This window comes from Bactrocera dorsalis, chromosome 1 (genome assembly GCF_023373825.1).
Source record: "Bactrocera dorsalis isolate Fly_Bdor chromosome 1, ASM2337382v1, whole genome shotgun sequence".
In the NCBI taxonomy this organism is placed as follows: domain Eukaryota; kingdom Metazoa; phylum Arthropoda; class Insecta; order Diptera; family Tephritidae; genus Bactrocera; species Bactrocera dorsalis.
Window position 1 is genome coordinate 1,922,789 of NC_064303.1, and position 18,639 is coordinate 1,941,427.

At 34.3% G+C, this 18,639-nt stretch overlaps 1 protein-coding gene across 2 annotated transcripts in view; it reads left to right on the forward strand.

The window, feature by feature from the left end:
• The first annotated feature begins 4,356 nt into the window (after positions 1-4,356).
• The window catches only part of LOC105232310 (cGMP-dependent protein kinase, isozyme 1), a 53,666-nt gene continuing 39,383 nt past the window's right edge, over positions 4,357-18,639 (forward strand). Inside the window, exon 1 of one of the 2 annotated variants that reach the window (XM_049456755.1) lies at positions 4,357-4,727. The gene's annotated coding sequence lies outside the window, so the exon portion shown is untranslated. Of the gene's footprint in view, positions 4,728-9,950; positions 10,470-18,639 lie in introns of those variants that run through there. The other variant, XM_011213961.4, reaches the window with a different exon arrangement.

The following is an 18,639-nucleotide window of genomic DNA, read 5'->3' on the forward strand; positions in this document are numbered from 1 at the left end:
AGAGGGTCAGGATGATGGATGGAAAATGTAAAATTTGTGCGAGTGCGTATGAACCGTTATGAAAATTTTATGGAATAAAAATTTAATGTTATCGATAATTTATCGATATTTTTTTAATTATCGGTGTTTGCAAAAAATTATTTCGATAAAAATTGCATAACATTGATAAGTTATCGATAATTTTATAAAAAAATAAGCAACTTGCAATAAATTAATAAAATGCTGGGTAAATATCGATATTTCATTAAAAGGTTATACTCTGTAAAATTCGCAATATCGGTAAATTATCAACAATTTTATAAAAACATCAATATTTTGCAAAAAAAAAATTCTTTCTTTAAAATTTTTATAGCATTGATAATTTATCGGTAATTTTATAACTATCGATGTTATGTAAAAAATTTAATTAAAAAAAATGTGCAAAGTATTTTTCTCACAAATTGTATTTGTTTCTCCTTCTTCTAATACCTAGTTTATGTTTTTAAGTAAAGCACTAATTTCTTTCATTTGACTTTTAATGGTCATGTAAGAAGTTCTTCTGACAGCGCAGAAACACTTTTTTGCGTAGGATTGCCAGAAAGGGTCTCTAATGGAGGACATTTGAATATTTTTCTTTGATAATTTCAAAAAAGTTTTCTAAAATATGAGTTTTTAGAATAGTAGAAATTTTGAATAAAATATTATTTTTTATTGGTTTATAGGAAAAAAATAATTATTGAAAATATGCCATTTTTTGGTCGATGAAACCCATGTAACCCCTTAACTCTTATATGAATATTATTTATTTTTAATATTTTTATATCACAAAGGCAAAAATGTAGAATTTATTTTCATAATTTTGATGAAAAAGTAATAGTTTTTTTTCTAAAAATAATAAATTTAATATTTTAGGCCTGCACATACTTTTTGCAACATGGAAACAGGAGACTTGCCACATGGCTGCGTTAAATGATATTTTTTGGCACAACTTGAAAAAACTTGTTTTAACATTTATTTTATAATAATATCTATTTATTAGTTTGTTATAAGCCAAAATGTTATGAAAATAGTTCAGCAAATGTATTTATGTATGTATTTAAGTTTTTATTTAAAATATACCGTTATTGTATGTTGTACGAAAAAATATGTCAATATTTATTTAAAACGGAAACTCAATATGTAGGTATGTTTATCAAGTTGTTAAAATAATTGCTAAAAAAGTGTACAGTTATTTAAAACTATCATATCCTATTTGCATTTTTTATGATTGATTGGTAATCTATAAAGAAAACAGAAATCGATGGAGCTGTTAGAAAGTGCTGCACTTCCGCACTAGTTCCATTTACCACTTTATACTACTCCAGCGCATGAAAGTATGAAGGCTTCAATTACGGCCCACAAATAAATAAACTCTCGGTCACTTATTGACAGCAACCGCGGCAACAAACACAACGCTCCACCTCAACTCACCACACCCCACCACATTGAATTTATCGCGACTTCAACTGTTTACAGCAATTGACTGCAAAATCGATTTTTATTTGCAATTGCACGGGAAATTTAATTTGAGTGGCCACCGAAATCATTTAAGTGTGACCACCTCAACCACACAGACGCCGCGCGGTCATGCAACGCCTAGCTCGCAACAAAATTTAGCGGCATAAGTGGTGTTTGTTTGCTTGTGTGTATGGGTGAATATGATGCCATATTTTGCAAGCAATTGGCTTGGCCACTGCATTGCTATTTTTAGCAGAGTTGGTAAATTTATTTCACTTCATCACCCAACCACAACTAAGGACACCAATTGCTGTGGTGTGGGCGAGAGGATGGCGGAAGTAAAGGTCACCACTTGCAGCAATTGTGCCAGCATGCTAGTTAGTATGAAGTGTGGTTAGCAAATTTCGCTATATTTTTCATATATTGCGCATTTAGGTAAGTACAGGGTAGTTCCTATTGTGAAGGACACGTAATCATTATACCAATAATATAACTGACGTGGATATGAGAATCTTAACCACGAGAAAGAGACAAACATAAGCCTCATAATGTTGGTAATTGTTTTAATTTAATTTTAAGATTGATTTTAAGATATATTGTATGCAAGTATCTATTCTTTTCTTGAATCAATTTATTTCTTCAATACCATCTGCTGGACTTCAGCATTATACCGAAAGTTATTACAATTTCATCGAGTTTTGAAATTATTATTAAATTTTTATTAACATTTTTAACGAAATCCTCTTTTGTACCACCCTTTTCTTACATACATACATGTGTATAAATTCAAAACAGTTTTATGTTTCTAGCCTCTATTGTTTACATCGGCGCTTCGAAGGGCAAATTCGGATTAGCCCATACCTGCCGCAGCACATTCCACAAGCATTCTTTAACCGGCAATTTCGCGATTTTCAACAAAGCATTTACAGTTGGCTTGTGCAGTGAGTGGAACGGTGGGTTGACAAATATTTACATTGTTATAAAACTAGCGAGTAAAAGGCAGAATGTTGCTTATTGCTAGAAATTATTTCCTTACAGAACTGCAATCTGTAAACAGTTTGGAATGTCTAATTTTTAACTTTAAAAGTTATATACAGATAAACCATATACTTAATAAATGGCTTTTGCAAAAATATCAATTTCAGACTCTTAATATCCTTACGAAGATTTGAAATTAGAGAAAACATTTTTAGATCATGTGATCAAATTTGACCCGGATTGACAAAAATAATTAAATTTTTAAGCACTTTTTATATGTTTTGGCGAGGATCGTCTTCAGTGCTTTCAGAGAATTTGATTATTTTCAAGTTTAGCTCATTTTTAGACTGCTATTCGCTATATTGTTGGACCGATCTAACGTCATATTCATAAAGAAACATTTCATAAACAAAGAATGAACGTTGTCAAGTACGTCAGTCTGTATACATACATATATACGAATTAGTCTCTACAGTTTTGAGAAATTGGAATGAAATTTTGCATTTCTCACCATGAACCTACTCGTTTATGGAGACGTCCGATCTCGGTCCACTATGGCATAAAGTTGCCATACAAACTGACCGATCAAAATGAAATTCTTGTAAGGAAGTTTTGGTATTTGTGAAGGGTATTATAACTACGGTGTAACCAAAGAGAACGCTCTTTCATATTTATATCTGGAAATATCCCCAACTATACATTAAATGCACTTTCAGATTTCATTCGCATCGCTCCCACTGTCCCATATTAGATAACCATTATCGCGACTAAGCATTCAGCTAAGCGCAAAGCGTAATCTCACCAACAATTACACCAGTTTACAGGTATGATGCAAGCACTGACATACATTACAAACGCACCACCATCACCACTTTCGCCTTTCGCGCTTAGTCACAACGATTACTTTGTCATGAAGGTATAACCAACACGAAACAATAATCTCCAGCACTTTCTAGAACTGCAACAAACCAGTCATTGTTAAATCAAAAAAATATAGCCCACTAAACTGACCATTGTCTGTCAGAGCCTCCATGACAGCCACTGAATGGAAAAATACCACCACATAGCTGACAGTCATAACCGTTAAATCGTTTTTTATGCGCCACCTAAGGAAGTATGACCTCTAAGGGGTTGCAATTGGAAACAATACAAGTGAACCCGCTCACCCCAAAACTTCACTAAATAAAGCAAGCGCTTGAGATTTTCCTTTCGAGGTGAGGCATGTTTGTAAGCGAAGAGCAGCGTGAGCGCCAAGTACTGAGTTAGGCAGGAGTAGGAGCGGCAGAAAGTCATTCATTATAATGTCAATGTCTCGTTCGGCTTCAATATGAGCGGCGAGCGCACACAAAAGCGCATAAACACAGTTGTAAACAAATACCGTTACATGTGGCATTGACTGGTATTTCTGATGTTATTTTTATACGATGACAATGAGCAATAAAAGCCACAAACACGCACACACATACACGCGTGAGAAACAGAAAAAAGGCTGATAAAAAGCGCGGAAAAAGTGAAAGCGGTTAGCCAAGCAGTTGGGCAAAACAAAATCGTATATTTGTACATATGTTATCGGTGAGGCGCACACAGGCAGCCAACAGCCCACTCGACGCCTTGTTGATGGCAAAAATTTATTGTAGTGAATACAGTGCCACACAACATACACACCCATGTGGAAATTCTATGTGCCGACGACGACGTTGGCCGGTGGACGGATGGCGAGCGAGCTGACGAGCGCAAAACGATTAGCGATTGTTGGCTTTGCTACTGGTTTTCCCCCGTGACTGAGTGTTTTGTTTTCGTGCTTCTTCTTCCTGTGTTTTCGCCTGCTAATGCTTTGATTTCGCTTTTGTTGTTGGGTGTTTAATAGTCGCAGGCTTTCAAAGGTATAATTTCACTGCGCTGGTTTAGTCTGCAATTTGGCGGTTGATTAGAAAGGCCCTTCGATTGAACTTTACTCCGTCAGAGTCGCGCGGAATTTGTGTTTTTGTGTGTACGTGAGTGCGCTTGTGTGCGTGTTGGCATTTTAATAATCATATACATTGCTAATTGCAATGAAGAAATAAATATTTGAGTCAAAATTTGAACTTAATGGTTTTGTTTTGACTTGGGGAAGGACCCAGTGATATAAATGAGGTGAAGTGAAACTTGAATATAAAAATTTTATTAATCAAATATTAATTTAAGTAAGGCGCAATATATGGAATATATACAAAAAGATATAAATATCGTGTGTGAAAAGGTGTCAACTTACAATTCGGTTGATTTTTGGCAAGGTAAGTCTCAATCTATTCAGTCAACTGGAACAAGTTTTTCTAGTATGTATTTTTTTAATGATAATATTTTTCGCAATTTTATACAAAAATGAGAAATATTATAGAAATTACGCCTGAAACGCGTCCCTGAAATCTTAAGATCTCTCCATAAATAGAAATATAAATGCAATGTCAAGAGCTCGGATCGGAAATTTTTATCATTTCATTCCTGCTTTTGCCGCTAAAATTTTAATATTCCAATTTTTCTTTAAAACAAAGAGTTTAGTAACTATGTCATGATATTTTTCAAAATTTGGAATATAGTCAACTTTTTTTATAGTTTAAATAGTGTGAGACATCACAGAATATTGTGATAGCGATACTTTCCTTATTGTAGTAGACAATTATTTGAACAGAGATACATGTTTGTCGCGTTATTCGTTTATGCGCAGTTGCACGTTTTTTAACACTTTTAGGATATTTGTGAAAAATTTTAATATTTTATACTGAAACCTGGAAAACCCGCCAAAAATGGGGAGTCCTATCGTCCGATAACTGGCCTCTCCCTAGTAGTGAAAACACTTGAGGCCTTGTTACACCCGCGTCACACACCACCTAAGCGTAGGAAACCAACAGCATGGCTTAATGGTGCACAGTAAGATAGAAACAACCTGTGAAAGAACGATTCTTGTAGCGTTGAACTAGTCAAAAGTCTTTGACACGGTCACTCACACAACGCTACTGCAGGATATCGAAAAAACTACGCTCCGTCCAAGACGGAAGAGATTGACCATGAACTACCTGAACGGTCGTCAATCATCCGTACTATTTCGAGCAAACAACTCTAAACTGAGAAAAATTAAACAATGGGCTCCGCAGGGTGGTGCCCTCTTCCCGCTATTGTTTAGCTTATATATCTCAAAACTCCCACAGCCACCAGAGGGAGTCTCTATAACCTCGTACGCTGATGATTGCACGATATTCATATCGGGCAACGGAATCAATGGCATGTGTTTAAAGGTGAATGGCTATCTCGCCGACTTTTCTCGCTGCACGGAACTTAACACTCCCCTCCACTAAATCCACGCCAACCATGTTCACAAACTGGGTGAAGGAGTACAGACATGACCTTAATATTACATTCGATAACGTCGAGATTCCGACTGTCAATAATCCTAAGATGTTATGTGTAACTTTTGATAGTCTATGGTCCTTCACTCCTCATACGACCGCGATTATCGACCAAGAACAGAGGCCCAACAAAATCCTCAAGTCGCTAGCCGACAGCACATAGGGAAAGGACAAGGAAATGTTGTTGACAACTTACAAAGCAATCCATCGGCCAGTCCTGAACTACGCCGCACCAATATAGGCGCCTGGATGCAGTAAAAGGCTGATGAGAAAGCTTCAGACCGGTCAATATACTGCACACTAAGCCTCTTGATGTCTCCTTTCGAACACCTGCATAGTGAGGCCCGTATGCTCCCAGTTAAGGAGCATAATGAACTACTCCCCAGTCATCCAGGTATCCTTGCAGTCACCTGCTTGGAGCGGAGCCGCCTCCTAGAAACATCAAGAAGTCATTCTTCAAAAACGTCGACGATATCAAACAATAAGCCGACCAGACTACGGACGCAATACACTTCCGACAAGCACTGACCGCCATTCACAGTAGAGCGAGATAATGGTGTACTCGGAATCAAACCACGACCCATTGCAGACGAAGAGCTCGAATTGACGCGAGAAACGAGAGGGACCCTCGCGCAGCTTCGTTCTGGATACTGTAGCAGGTTAAACTCCTACTTATACAGAATAGACTCCGACATATCCAATATGTGCCGAGCATGCAATGAAGCACCACATGACACTGGCCACCTCTTTGCATGCTCCACCAACGCCACTCATCTGACACCCATCTCCCTTTGGTCCGACCCCGTCGAAACAGCACCTTTCTTGGGCCTTCCGTTGGATGATGTCGATATTTTGAAAAAGCACCAAAACTATGACGCTCAAAGCCTTAGCCTAAAAAAATCGCGAAGTTCATATTGCGGAAAAATTCGTTGCAAAGCCATTCAGAATATGTTATTTCTTTTAGCAAACCAAGGACAAACTAAATCTTCCTGAGCACAGATCACAGAGCAAGATGAGGTGATTTTGGCAGCCTTTTTGTATTTTGGAGCACCGCAAATTTGCTTTGTTGCAACGAAAATTGACTCCGAAATCTCCAGAGAGTTATTAAGAAATATATTGATGACTTATTATGAAAATTATGCTGGGAAAGAGTTCATTTCCCAACAAGATAATGCATCCATACATGTTTCGAGACAAAAAGTGGTTTTCTTCAAAAAACATTAAATTGCTGCAATGGCCTGATTATAACCCTATCGAGAACATTTACGGTATACTTGTTACTAAAGTCTACTCAGTAAGGAAACAATACAAAAGTGTTCTCGAACTCAAAAATGTGATACCTTAATCTTTGTATGAAATTGGGTCAAACACCTTACAAAGGCTAGCTGATTCAAATCAAATTTATTGTCTCATTAAAAACAAAGATCACATCACTTTAAAGGAATTTTCTAGAAACGCTTTAATCTGAGTTGGAAAAAAAATTTTGCACAAACGACTTTTGTTGTGTAGAAATCGAATCGAGTTTCTGATAATAATTTCGAGTGTTTAAGTCACTTTGTAGTATAAATCTTTTCATAAAAAACACTTTATGTTTTGTCAAGCCACGATTTCGTCAAAAATAACAATTTTGAGTAGTATTTGTAATCAAGTATTAAAACAATATTTTTTTTTTTGATTTTTGAATATGAGATTTAAGCGGAAAAATCGTCCCCAGTACCTAATACATTTTTGGGAGATTCTCTTCGAAAGCGGCTAAAAAATCAAAGAAATTCTAAATTTTTAAAAATAAGTCACCGAGTTTTAAAATATTCATAGAATTTTGTAAAAGTCGTAGATTTTATTAATATTATAAATAAAATATTTTTTACGAAAAAAAAATTAGCGAAAAAACTTTTTCTGACTTACCGGTGTATATAAACCCTTAAGCCCTCATTAGGCTTATTGCGCTCCCAACTTGAAAATATTTGGAAACCATTGAGTTTTCGTTTTTATTAATATTTGTCTTAATATCTAAAGCTTCTTAAAAGTAAATAATTAAATTAATATTTGAGCTGTGAAAACTGATAAGTGTGGTTAAAGGAAAAAAATAACTTAAATATTTATGAGTTAGGCGCACACACATATAAATATTTACACAATTATTTGGACAAATATCGCTCCGCTTAACTGAATAAGACGTATATACATAAACGCACATATATATACATAGTTATATGCATTTATGTAGTTTCTGTGTCACAATGTTTGACATTTGAACTATGCGGCCTTCAACAACGAAAATAGAGAAATTTATGGTAACCAAAATAGCACAACCGCAGGTGCCGGCCCCAACGAATGCGATGCGACCCGCGTAGCAAGTCGCGTACGCCATTCTACATTAAATTCATTCCGTCTTTTTATATTGATTTTTTTTTTCGTGAATTATATATGCAGCCGTGCTTTGATCATTGTCGAAATTAGACGCTGTTTCTTTTTTCTAGCCGCGTGGCTTGCGCTTGTCCAATATTAGCGTTGCGCACTGAGCGCTTCGTTGTATTGACATTTCAAATTTTCACCGATCAAAATGAAAATATAGAACACAATCTTTTATCTGATTTTTGACGATTTTCTTGCCAATCAAATGTTTACATTCTATATTTGAATCTTTATGTTCCGCACTGGCCATTTGACGCATGCAACACACAAGCGCTGTTTCTGGAATTAACACGTTTTTAGTTGAATTTGTTGAAAATTCCAAATACTTTTACTACTCATTGTAGAGAAAATAATTAGAGGGGAAAAGTTTTTGAATGCAAAGAGTGCTTAGTTGAAATCTATGTAGTTGTTTTAGTAACGATTATCCAAACCCTCCTTAGGAAAAGCAATAAGTTAACTGTCATCGAAATCATGGTTGGTATCAATAACACTAGGCCCAGAAAACGAGCTGTCTTCTGGTTCGGACGAAAGGGAGGGAGGAGTTAAGTGAGCTGGTTTCATTGGGCATTCAAAAAGATATATAGTATGTTAAGATCTATTCTGTAGAAGTAGGAGTTTGACCTGCTACCATAACCACAACGAAGTTGCGCAAGAATTACTTTGGTTTCGCGCGACAACAAGAGCTCGTCCTGCTATGGGTAGTGTTTGAATTCCAAGTACACCATTCATTGGCATAAATTCGTTGAAGGTATTAATGGCTTCAGTATGAGTGACATACACTACCCGTCGGTATATTATTCTAGTTTGTGGTCATATTGGAGGAATGCTATCATAATGTTCCTAGGAGACGGCTTCGCTTAAAGCAGTTGAATGGAAGGATGATTTCTGCTAAAACTTTAGAGCAGAAACTTTGGGGAGAAGTGTATTATGTTCATTAATAGGGAACATGCGGCCTTCGCTATATTGTAGGGTTAAAGATATTAGATGAACGAGTTTACCAAAATGTCCATAGCGTAAAATAAACAATTTCTACTAAGAACAATTTCTACATCTCATTGATACCATGCGCTACTGACTCAAGGAACATAATTTAATCACAACTTTCTAACTCATGCAACAAAGGCCTCTTGCCAATGAAACGAACAAATAAAAAAAGCAAAAAACTATCACAATAAATATTGATGGTTCAATCTACGAAATAAATAGACTAGCCATCTGTTGGCAAATAAACACGTAGAAAACCAACAAACTACATTCATTAACAATTACGCTGTGAAAAATTGACACCCAACTAAAATATTGATTTAAATATTTAACAGCACGCTCAACACCTCAAGTTACATATTCAAAAAGAAACCGCTAATATTTAAACAATCAGCAACAGTGCTGCCAAGTACTTATAATAAAAGTCTCCAAAAAAACGTACAAATGTTTGAAAGCTCCCACCGCAGTGCATCAACAACTTCCAAAAGCTCTGCAAAAGCTTTGCTAACCCACCTGTCGCACTTGCCGGCATTCACCTTTGTATATAAGTGTGCACTTATCGACATCGCACACATACACACATATTTCGAGCCCACAACAGTGACAACTTTGCAGCCCCGATAGGGTGCCACCCGCACGCACACACACACCCTTGGCCAGCCAGGCAGCCAGCCAGCCCGTGAGGCAGCTACTGTGCCATCCGCTCCGCTATCAGTTCAGTTGCGGTTGAGGTGTCGTACGTGTTGGGCGCACCGTAAAAAACGCTACACAGCAGCGAGCTTTGACAAAATTCCGAACTACTTAGATTGTGTTTTTGTTTTGAAGTGCGTTTGCAGGCAGAACATTCAAAAAGCTAACGGAATTTCGCCGAGTATCGGGTCTGTAGTAACTTTGCTCCACTGTTTTTCTGCTTAACAATAACAATTTGAATAAAATCGTGCTCAAAAGTGAAAGCATAGTTGGCAAAGCGAACGTAGTGCAAATATTTGAAAGTGTTTGTGTGTGTTAGTGCAACTTTGTTTGCACAGTAAATGAGTGCAACTCCTGTCAAAGGAGCTTCGCGCATAAAAAGCGCCACACCGTGAAAAGTAAATAACGGTAGAAAGTGAAATGTTTTGAAATTTGAATTCGAATTAGACGAGGACACGCGCCGTGCCGAGCGCAGCAGGACCGACGGCGAGGCGGCGAAGTGCGTGCTGCTCCACTTATGCTCGTCAGCAAGGAGGTCGTGAAGTAAGCAGAGCCAAACGGCATATTTAGTGCAAAGAAATGTGCCACTAAACGAAGAGTGTTGGCCAATATTTGCATATGCAAGTGTTTACTGTGTTTTTATGTTGATTTTGTTGCTGTGCTGTGTTTTTACGGTCTTCTTCAAACGTTTTTGTTGATACGCTTGTTCTTGTTGATTCTCTTTGTTCTTTGGAATTTTTTTTTTTTGGTTTTTGGTTGTTGTGTGTGCCGATGCAACCGGTAGAATGCAATAACTTCGTGTTGCCATTTCAATTAATGCATTTTCAGTTCGATACAGACACTTGAGAGCGTAAGCTGAATTCTTAAGCAGCAAAGAAACCACGAGCAGGCGCCGGTTGCTTTGTATGAAGTTGCATTTTCGATATTTTTTAGAGAGTGAATGTCAAGCGTTTAAATAAAAGGTGGCAAACACAATATATTGAATATTAAAAGTATAAAGAGAGTTAATTAAATTTAAAAAAAATTAACTAAATAAATAGTGTGACCCCCAGTACAAAACATTATAAAATAAAATCGTGAAAAATTATTAAAATTAATTAATTAAGAAATTCCATTAAAATAAAAGTTTTTATTGCAAAATCTGTTATCACACAAATAAAATTCTTAAAGAAATATAATAGTAAAAAAGTAATTAATTAAGTTAAATAGGAGATTAAATTAACAAAAACAATTATGTTAAAATAATAATTCTGATTGTTAAATATTTTTTTTTAACAAATATATACTTATATTTTTCTAAAATAACACTAAGAAAAATGTACATTAAAAAAGTAGTAAAAAATGAATTAATTAAATTAATTAAAACGTTAATTAATATTAATTTTTTTTAATTAATTTGAAAAACACTTAATTTTAATTTAATTTTTTAAATAAATTTTTTTAATTAAAACTAATTATTTATTAAATTAATTAAATGGATTAAAAATTAATTTATATATACATTGATAACTATTTATTTAATTAAATAAAGAATTATAATTTTCTACAATTGCACTACAGAAATAACATAAATGTCTAATTGATACTAAATTACTTAAAATTAAATTTATTTAATAGATTAAAAAATTTTTAATTAAGTAAATAATTATATTTTTCCAAAATGTCTAATTTCATAACGGAAATAACAGTAATATCTACTTTGCCTGGATCAAATATTTTTTCACTAAAAATGGAAATGACAACACAATGGTAAAGAATTTTAAAAATTTCCTTATGTTTGGAAATCTTTACATGATTTTCTTCCCGTTTGAAACTTTTTGATTTTTTTGAAAAAAAAAAATTTAATGAAGTGCTTTTTTGGTGCATTTCACTTCAAGTACAGTTGCTATTTCTGTAATTTACTTATAATAATTAGAAATAAAATTAATAATCATAACTGAATTAATTATAATTAATTATTATTAACTAAATTGCAGATATATTAACTTATAATTAAATTTTGACCTAATTAAAATTAAAAATTAACTAAAATTATTATTAATAAATTAATATTAAGTAATTCCAATTAATCAGTAATAATTTATTATTAAGTAAATTACAGGCCTAGACACTATACTTAGAGTGAAATATTTTTTAAAATAATTTAACTTACTAAATTTTATCTAAAATCAATTTGAATACAAAAAAGTCACTGTAATCTGCACCGCTAAGCTCTTACGTAACGTGGTGTTGGCTCTTTCTTCGTGAATGTCAAGCGCAGCAATAAATTGAGTGAATTATACTCCCTTTTGTGTTCTAATCAAACCAAAAGAAGATGCAAATGCTTGAAAGATTCTCAAGTATATAACAATAAAACCAAGAACTGGCATTGAGTAATAGGAAATGGTGGAATCAAGCAAAAAAAACACCATTAAAAAAATTAAAAAATATAATAATACAAAAAAAAAAATTAATTGAAAAATTAAAAATTTTAAATAAAATAAAATATTTATAACAACTAATTTAGTAATGCATTTAAAAAAGTAAATAATATATAACTCAATGCAGTATAACGGCTAATTGCGTTAGGCGAAAATCGTGAGGAAGCACACTGTTCTCAATAAAATTAAAAAAACGCAAAAACAACGCTAATGACATTTTTTCACTGACCTATTGATAACTTTTTGTCGCTATGCCAGCCTTTTTAAACGGTGAAAAAATTGATTATTTATTAGAATCACATTTTTATAGCCTTTACGACAACAGCAACAACAAACGCAGAAGCTTTCTGCTTGGAAACAGAGAAATAATGTGAATGGTGTTTCGTAGGTCGAACTGTTTCCATCATCTGATTACAACAGTTTACACTTGAGGGTCTATTAAAATATTATTCCACACTGACAAATTGTCGCAATCACAATTAATCCATAGAATTTCGTCACATAATCTCCCATGCAACTAGTCAGCTGAATTGTAACTTCATCAGTCGCTGTTTACCTTATCAACCTAGCGGCGAGTCAACAAGTTGACAGTTGTAAACAACGATGACACATGTCGTCACATAAATAGTGATAAGACATCAAATGCATGAGTACAAAAATATTTACTGACAAAGCTGCGCTCTCATGAACATATATGCGCTCTATATGTAACATAGGACTTGCTTGTTTAACTGATCAAGTGCCTGAAGGCCATTGTTCAAAGAGCTTGAGACAATAAAATTTATTATTGATCAGTATACATATACTATATGTTATATACATATAATTAAAAATAAATATGCTATTATGAACAAAATTAATACAAACCGAACATACTATTTTTGAAATAAAAAATTTTGTTCGACATTTTACTTTTCACTTTGAACGTTCTGCTGGCATGAGTAACTGATACTTAAAGCGCGTGCAGCCATTTTGACAGCTTTAAGCATTTAAATGTTTACTTTTCTCTTTTTTCTCATTAATGAGTTTGTGTTTGATTTTTTATTTCTTTTCACTCACGACGCTTTCTGATTGAGTTTTCACTATGTGAGAATGTTAAATGTCAAAGCAGCTGTCAAGTAGAGCAATTCATTCATAAATATCTAGCGGATTTTGTATAATCAGCTAACATTGGGGGCTCACGTGAAACTGTGCTATTTATGTTTATATATGTATATGAGAATTTATATGTATATCTAACCAAAAAAAAACAGAAATTACTTTTGTATTTTGAATTCCTGATGCCTTGGCTATGACGATAACCACTACCCCTTGCCAGCAGCCTTCTCAACTAGACTTTGTTCCCTTCAATAATAATACATATAATTTCTTTAGCTGCTAGATACACTCTTAAACCCTTTAGGCTTAAATTAGTCTTACTGCAGTTATTTATATTTCGCTTACTGTTTTCACGTATGTATTATATATTTGTTCCATACACTCATGCACACACAAACATTTCGGTATGAAAACATAGCATTCCGCTAAAATGATAACAATATTGTCTGGTTGGTTTATTAGAGCATTTCCCTTTATTACTTTTTGATTTTTGATTATTATTGTTGCTGTAAGCAATAGCCTTCAATCATACAGGCATGCCTAGCTCAATATGAGAAAAGGAAATTTGCAGAATAACAAAACGAAAAGGTGCTAATTTTAGAGTCCAACTAGCAAGCAGAAAAGAGGTACGCACACACAAAATTTTGTGTATTTTTTGAATTTATTTTGGCAAAATCAATATGCATTAGGCATTAGCAGTGAATTGTGTAGACATTTGTTGGCAAGAAGCGTAAAGTTAATTAGGAGAAGTGAACAAAATATGCTTACGTCAAAAAAATTTCAAAACTTGGCAATTGTGGCGGATTTTAAAAAAACGCCGAAAAGCAGTTTATTTTTTACAGTGACAAGTGAATTTATTCCCATTTGAATGCAAATGAATTTTACTTAAAAATATATGATCTTTTGAAAAATGTTGCTCTACTTAGTCACCTGGATTTATTTATTTATTTTTGAGAGCTTACTTTAATGACTAAAAGTGCAAATGACAGCTAAGTGATTGTGAAGCGAACAAATGACTTCATACTACATTATAAGTGTTTTTATTTATTTTTTTTTTCTAACATGAACAGAATGATCGGCGGGACTAGTTGGGTCGATTTAGTCATGCACAACTTTTTTATTTGACGAGATATCTTCATGAAATTAGACAAGTATTATTATAGAAGCCAAAGGCATAATCTGCAAAGAAATTGTCTATATCGGACAACTGTACCCTATAGCTGCCATACAAACCTAACGATCAGAATTAAGCTCTTGTATAGAAAACTTTTTCAGTTGACTATATATAGTCATGTTATTTGGTATGAATTATTTTTCAAGATAATGCTATAGAATGTGCAAAAAGATTTCAAGATCGGGCTACTATAGCATATAGCTGCCATACAAACTGAAAGAACAAAATCATGTCCTTGTATGAAAAACTTTTTTATTTCTCACGATATCTAAACGAAATTTGGAGTAAGATATTGTCTAAGAGAACGATATAATTTTTTAAAAAATTATTCGGATCGAATTACTATAGCATATAGTTGCCATACATACATTGAGTTCTTGTATGAAAACTTTTTTATCGACGAGATATTTTCACGAAATTTCTAAAAAAAATTGTTCAGTTAGGACCACTATAACATATAGCTGCCATATAAAGTGACCGATCAAAATCCTGTGCATGTATGGAGTATTTGTTATTTTCGTTCATATCATTTTCTTACCAGAGAAATGCACATATGAAGGGTATCATAGCTTTGATGCAACTGAAGTTGTGGTTTTTTCTCCTATTTTTCAATGAGCCTTGTTTTGCCTGTTCAATAAGCAATAAAAGGCTGTAATTTTCCACAACAATGTCTGCAGTCTAATGAAAAACACATAAATACATTGTAGCTGATAAGCTGCGTGAGAAAACATGAAAACTCAGCAATGCTTGCTGTCAATAAATTGATAATACAACAGTATTTTCCATAATAAAAAACGTCCTTGACTCAATAAAATAAATGTGCAATAATATGCAATGCTTCTAATAAATATTCTTTCAATATGAGGCTAAGTGCATATCATAATATCTATGTATCAAATATGACCCGAACTGACAAAATACGTAAGATTTTCATTATCGCTTTCAAAGTAGGCTCTTAAAGCAATAAAAGCATATCAGCACTTAAGCCACTTATGCAGTGCCTTAAGCTAGTGACTGTTACTAGCTTCAATCATGAAGTGGAGTTTTCTACTTCGGAAACAGAAAAAAATCAAAGGGGAATACGCAGGCTGAGCGATGACTCTCGCTTCGTGTTTTGCCAAAAAGTAAGTCACTATCATGAAAACAGGTCTTGTGGTATAAGCACAAAACATACCCAAAACATACCTAATATATGCCTAATACATACCTAATACATACCCTAAACTTACCTTATACATACACAAAACATACCTAATACATACTCAAAACTTTAACCAAAATGTGTTGCGTCTATTAGTAAGAGATGTTGAGATACTCAATAAATGTTCCAGTAGTCCTCTTGATTATTTTGACTAAAATTTCATTACATTTAGTAACTTGAAAAGGCTTGAGGTGCCAAGGCAGCGAAATTCAACTAATTTACTCACAAAATTAAGCAAAGGATTTTATTGCCATAAAGCAATTAGCGAAAAAATTACATTTCTACAAAACCTCAAACCACAAAGGCATTTTAAAGCGATTCAGTGAACGCTCGTAAAAGCGAATTGAAAGTACATAAAATTAATAGCTCGTCAATCGTCTTATAAAAGACTTACACATGTACAGGTGCGCATAACAATGTTTAATAAATTAACTGTGTCAAATATTAAACGTGAGAGTAATTTACAAAATTCGCTTTTCTCGCAATTAAATTATTTGCTTACTTATGTGCTCACCTTATGCGCGATCTAGACGCGATTTGTTAACGTCGAGATAAGTAGCAAACGGCGACGGCTTAATAACCAATAAAAAATATACATATATATAACACATACAATAACAAAAAATCAGCAAAACTGATTGAAACGTGACCACAATTCAAAAAGCCTAATAAAAACTTCCCCACAGATCAAAACAGCATTATAAATTAAACAACAACAACGTGCAGCTATTGCAAAAATAACAAAAACAACGAAATTATAAAATTATTTCAATATAAACAGCGAGAGAATAACAATTTGCTGTCAGTTAGCCACAACGTAGCATATCTGAAAAGCGCCACAAAGACAAACTAAACCTGCAAAAAAAAATATTAAAAAAAATTAAAAATAAGTTCATAAAAAGAAATAAAAAACATTAAAAGGCATTGAACACCACCACACTGTCAACAGCGCTTGCAAACGGTCATGCATGATTTGTGTATCACCATTGTGGAGGAGCATACGAAACGAATTTGTCGAAATTTCGCATTGACGCACACGCGTCGGCGCACCATCACCATTGAGGAGGAAGAGGAGGAGGCGCCAACCAGGCCACAACAGCAGCAGCAGAGACAGCAGAAGGCGCAGTCGCTGCCACCAATATCGAAACTGAACGCCAAAACAACAACGACAACCACCACAACAACCACAAAAGGTCCCACCACCACTACCAACAAACGCATCACACGCGAGTACGTGCTGCCCTGCTCCACGCCCAACGAGTCCACTTCAGTGACCGTAGCAGTGCCCTCAAATTCGTCTATCAAAGTGTGGGCCGAAGAGGACAAAGATCAGAACTTGTTGTTGCACATTACAAAGCAGCGTGGCGATAAGCCTAGGGAGCGCCCTCAGCAGCGCAGCATTTGATATACAGACTGCGAGCGTCCTGCTAGGAAGGCGCAACCGAAAAAGGGTTATAAGTTGGTGATCGACTTGGATTGAAGCTGCAGGAAAATTGTTTAAGTAAGTGGGAATATTGTAAGAAAATGAATTTGAGAAATTATGAAAAGCTTTTGTTTTTATGTAGAAGTACTATGTATGCGTTTTTGTCGAATTATGATGAAAAGTAAGAAAAATCAGATTTTATGTTCCAAAACTGCTTTATCTCTCACATATCTTTGTTTTTATACCTGGGAGAGGGTACATTACGTATATTTTACCTTTTTTGTATTACCTAAAAGGAAACGTTACAAATCCTATAAAGTCGTCCTAATCAGCATAAAGAGCTGAAAATATTCAGCCATGTGCGTCTGTCAGTATTTACGCGAACCACAAGCCCTGAGTGTTTGAGATATCGACCCGAAATTTGGCACAATGCCTTTTCTCTCTAATAAGCTTTTATTTGTCGGAACCGCCAAGATCGGAACATGTTTATTTTCATTTCAAATACCATTCTTTGGCATTTACTTTTTGAGATTATCTCTGTCAAATGAATGTCTCAGATGGTTCATCCGTTAGGTCCAATTTACGATGGCTCGTTCGAGCATTTCGACTGGTAAATGCCAAGTGAGTTTTGTTAAGTGGGGTTAATTGAATACACTTTAGACTTTACATAGGTCCACAGGAAAAAGTCTAACAGTGTAATATTACACGATTTTGGTGGATTTTGGTGAAATTATCCACTGAGCAAGGTGTTATCCCAATAAATCCACTGATTAATAGGATGTGTCGAAAGTGGCGTCGTCTTGTTGAAACCTATTGTCGCTGAAATCATGAGGTTCAATTTTAGACATCAAATGACGCGAAATGGTCGCCATTGACGGTTGCGTTCTCACTGGCATCATTTTTGAAGAAATATGGATCGATGATTTCGACAACCATCACGGAAAGATTATTTACGAACGATTTGAGGTCGAACAGATGAAGAGAAAGAACATGAATGTTTTTCCATCCAATTTTTCACATAACCTCAAAATATATGTGAAATAATCAAGTTTCTGGATTTTTATTTTGTGAAAAAAAAATTTTTGCGGTATATGGGGAAAATTAGCATTTTTATTTTCAAAATACATAGTAGTTTTTTTATTAAAAATTTTCAGCTTATTTTGACTTAATATCGAATAAGTTCTTAAATTTCAAACGAACTCTCCATACAATGTCAAATTGGACAGTTATGAAAACTTTAGTGCTCATTTCTTAGACGTAAATGTGTTACGTGGCAACCCTAGAAAAAATGATTTAATTTCCCTTATCTCATTGAAAGCATTAATGAGTCAATTGTTGATTTAGTGGGATTAATTTCAATTCCGTTAAATGCTAATTCCATAAGCTTTAAATACAGA